This window comes from Bison bison, unplaced genomic scaffold (assembly GCF_000754665.1).
Source record: "Bison bison bison isolate TAMUID 2011002044 unplaced genomic scaffold, Bison_UMD1.0 scf7180017854252, whole genome shotgun sequence".
Lineage (NCBI taxonomy): Eukaryota > Metazoa > Chordata > Mammalia > Artiodactyla > Bovidae > Bison > Bison bison.
Genome location: NW_011484825.1, coordinates 3,406,609 through 3,411,506, shown reverse-complemented (window position 1 = coordinate 3,411,506; position 4,898 = coordinate 3,406,609).

Here is a 4,898-nt window from a genome sequence, read left to right as displayed (position 1 = left end):
ATGCTTGGGGCTAGTGCACTGGGATGACCCAGAGGGATGGTATGGGGAGGGAGGAGGGAGGAGGGTTCAGGATGGGGAACACATGTATACCTGTGGCAGATTCATTTTGATATTTGGCAAAACTAATACAATTATGTAAAGTTTAAAAATAAAATAAAATTAGAAAAAAAATAAAAAATAAAAAAAAGAAAGAAAGCTGTGTGCTGAATAATTGATGCTTTTGAACTGTTGTATTGAAGACACTTGAGAGTCCCCTGGACTGCAAGGAGATCAAAGCAATCAATCCTAAAGGAAATCAGTCCTGAATATTCACTGGAAGGACTGATGCTGAAGCTGAAGCTCCAATACTTTGGCTAGCTGATGAGAACTGACTTATTGAAAAAGACCCTGATGCTGGGAAAGATTGAAGGCAGGAAGAAAAGGGAATGGCTGAGGATGAGATGGTTGGATGGCATCACCAACTCAATGGATGTGAGTTTGAGCAAGCTCTGGGAGTTGGTGATGGACAGGGAAGTCTGATGGGCTGCAGTCCATGGGGTTGCAAAGAGTCAGACTCCACTGAGCAACTGAACTGAACTGATGGTATATCTTCTTTATCCAATCATGTAATGATAATCATTTAGGTTGCTTCCATAACTTGGCTATTGCAAATAACCGTACAATAAACAGAGGGGTGTACATATCTTTTCAAATTAGTGTTTTTGTTTTTCTCTGCTAAATATCCAGAATTGGAATTGCTGGATTGTAAGGTAGTTTTGTTTTTAATACTTGAGGAACTTCCATACTCTTCACCATAGTGACTATGCCAATTTATATTCTCACTCAGTTTACAATAGTGAATAAGGGTTCCTTTTGCTCTACATCCTTGCCCTCACTTGTTACTTCTTGACATTTGAATAATAGTAAATCTGACAGGTGTGATATGATATCTCAGTGTGTTTCTGAATTATAGCTCCCTGATGATTAGTGATGTTGAGCATCTTTTTTTGGGGGGTCTGATGGTCATCGGTATGTCAATTTAGGTCCTATACACAAGGACCCAAAGTTTTAGATTAGGCTGAAGTGAGTTTGGAAAAGGAAAATATTAAACCAGAATTCCAGAAAATTTCAGCTACATTGTGGGTTGAAATAACTATTTTTGGCTTAAGGTAATATTAAATTATGATGTCATACATACTTTTATTTGCTGCTTATTTGTTGAGTTCCCTAGAATGCATTCTTAGCGAAACATTTGCCATTGCCATCTTTTGTTTTATTTAGAGGACATAAATGTTTCCTTTCCTTGGGCAAAAGCATGACAAGGTTCATGACTTTTCTGGCTCCCTCTTCAATAATAGCAGTCCTAGGATCACTTTAAGTAACACATTGTTAGCATTTTCAGTCTTAACCATTAATCAGAATGTCATATTTGATTTAGCATATTGTTTTTTCCTTCCACAAGCTGAGTCAGCTTTGGGCTCAAGTCCTCTAGTGGGGGAAGAAAAGGATATTATTTTCTCCTATGTCCTCTTAATTCTTTCTCTACTTTCTAACTGTTGATTTAATTTAAGGTTCGGGCAGAAGGGATGAAAACAGGTGAATAATTGATGCTTTTGAACTGTGGTGTTGAAGACACTTGAGAGTCCCCTGGACTGCAAGGAGATCAAAGCAATCTCCTTGCTAAGTGGTGTCCAACTCTTTGTGACCCCATAGACTGTAGCACACCAGGCTCCCTTATCCATCACTATTTTCCAAAATTTGCTCAAATTCATGTCCATTGAGTCAGTGATGGGAGCTAACCATCTCATCTTTGGTTTTTATTTGACTGGTGGTGTGCAGTTCTTTTCTGAGGTAGATGATTAAATCTGGAGACCATGAATGGGTCTGGCTTGTGTTTTCTCTGATACAGAGGTTTCCATCGGCATTCCATTAACTGTTGACTTCCTACCTCTTGCAGTGGACTTAGCCCAAACAGATGTATGTGTATGGGACTAATGTGTTTTGCTCTGCTTCTATTCCACCCCTTTTCCTATCTCATGTCTCTTTCTACCCAGGTCTCACTTTTCTAGATGGTTTTACCAAGCAATGTCCAAGACAACCTCTTTTGAGTTGTAGCCCATTATGAACACTCTTACTTACCTGTACCCCATCAACACTAAGGATTAATATTCACCTCAATTCAGGACATTCTTTTGGTTTTACATCCAAATAAATATTCTTTTTTCTTTTAACCTTCCAGATTTCCTGGCTAAGAGGGAAACCCCACCCCAGAGTTGACTTCAGTTTTCCAAAGTGTGAGTCAGTCATCAGTCCCCAAACCCAGAAAGCAAATTTGAGTGTTACAATATCTGGAGGATCCTCTTGAAATCCACTTCTCACTTCACTGGGTTTGGAGCAAGAAAGAACAGATCCTGGTTCTTCTCTCAAAGAGCAGGTGGAAAGGCAAAGCCCTACAAGAGCTTCCTTCAAGAAAAGCTCATTTCCACACACACACCTTTTTTTTTTCTCTCTCTCTCTCTTCAAATTCTGAATCCTATTGATATATACTTAATCTAGTTGGAAGATTCTGAGAGGTCTGAAACTGGTTTTCCCTAACTTCCTTTGAAAATCTGCTGCTGCTACTGCTGCTAAGTCACTTCAGTCGTGTCCGACTCTGTGTAACCTCATAGAGGGCAGCCCACCAGGCTCCCCCGTCCCTGGGATTCTCCAGGCAAGAACACTGGAGTGGGTTTCCATTTCCTTCTCCAATGCAAGAAAGTGAAAAGTGAAAGTGAAGTCACTCAGTCGTGCCTGACTCTTAGCGACCCCGTGGACTGCAGCCTACCAGGCTCCTCCATCCATGGGATTTTTCAGGCAAGAAAAATGCCATTGCCTTCTCCTTTGAAAATCTACACATGGAAAATTGGTCTTGGAAGTTTGAATCTATTTTATCTGGTAATTTTCCTGTTGTTGTCATTCAGTTGCTAAGTCAGGTCCGACTCTTTGTGATCTCTTGGACTGCAGCATGCCAGGCACCTCTGTCCTCCACCACCTCCCTGAGTTTGCTCAAATTCATGTTCATTGAGTCAGTAATGTCATCTAACCATCTCATCCTCTGCTTCCCCTTCTCTTTTTGCTTTCAATCTTTCCTAGCATCAGGGTATTTCCCCAGTGAGTTGGTTCTTCACATCAGCTGGCCAAAGTATTGGAGCTTCAGCTTCAACATCAATTCTTCCAATGAATATTCAGAATTGATTTCCTTTAGAATGGACTGTTTTGGCCTCCTTGCAGTCCAAGGGACTCTTAAGAGATTTCCATCTCTTAAAGAATTTTCCACAGCTAGTTGTGATCCACACAGTCAAAAGCTTTAGTGTAGCCAATGAAATAGAAGTAGAATTTTCTATTTTCTAGAACTCCCTTACTTTCTCCATGATCCAACGAATGTTGGCAATTTGATCTCTGGATCCTCTGCCTCTTCAAAACTTCAGCTAGTAATTTAAGACATACTGTTGTACAAGTGGACACATAGATTCAAGATTCAACAGATTTAGACTGAACTATCAGAGCTTACACTATATGTAAATTAGAAATGTTCTATGTTTGGAGAGGCAGCTATGCATTTACTATGTTCTTTATATTCACTTGCATTTAGTGTCTCTATTTTTTTAAACTGGTTTAATAATACCAGTTAATTCAGCTAATTCAAGTTAGTTCAACTTGTAGTGATAAGATGAGGGGGAGGTATTAGATGCTCTGACTCTCTGGTAAGCAGTTTCTTTGCCTTTCTGGTTTCTTTGAGAATGCAAGAGCTAGCAGACCAGAAGCAGCTGTGTGGCTTTTCATCTGAGCAAAAATCTGAAACTACTGGATAAAAATTTCTCATTTTACTCCCTTCATAGAGTTTCAGTAAACTGAATTAGTCTATTTCATTACACGAAAATTCCCTCTGATGAGTAAAATAGCCACTAATGGATAAAACTATAAACAATTAGATAAAGCAAGTTACTGAAAATCTAACTATTCATCTGCTTCAACAGCCAAGGGAAATGTGGCCAAAGAAAATAGTATCTGCTTCTTTCCCCTACTGCCCCAAGGTTTAGTTGTGAAAATCTGTATCAAATAACCATCTTTTCTTGACATTTAAAAAAAGATAATCTTAATATTTGTATAGAGAATAACTATGACAACAATACAAAAAGAAATTGGTGGGATTAACCCTGCCAGACATAAAGTATCTCAGAATATTGGTGTAATAAAAGCAAAGAACAATGTCATATAGAAAAACTAACAGATAAAGGAATATTTTAAAATTGCAAGACACTTTTAAAAATAATTCAGCATATGATAAACAGGTCTTTAACCCAGATGTCATAATCCAGTAGAAATTTAAATAATTATTTAGGATTATTTAATAAATAATGCTAGAACAATAGCTATTAATCTGAGGAAGTATACACGCACATATGTAAAACATATGGGATGTATCTACCTACATATATATATACTTAATGTTTCACCAGACAGTAAATTCTGATTAAATCAAGACTTAAAGCTGAAAAAGTAAAGTAATACAATCTACTAGGATAGCATATACAAAAGAAAATCAAGTTACTAATACTGGAATTGAGATTGCCTTCATAAATACACCAAGAAAAGCAAAAGTCTTAAAAAATGATAAATAAGTTAACATTAAAATTTTTTCAGTAGTAAAATTATTAATACATACATTGTCATTAAGGATAATAATAACCAGGAAACATGCATAACAAATGATCAGATCAGACAAAACACCTATTTTAGATTATACCATGATGGTGTTGATTTAGTTGCTCAGTTATGTCCAACTCTTTGCAACCCTATGAACTGTAGCCTGCCAGGCTCCTCTGTCCATGGGATTTTCCAGGCAAGAATACTGGAGTGGGTTGCTGTTTCCTTCTCCA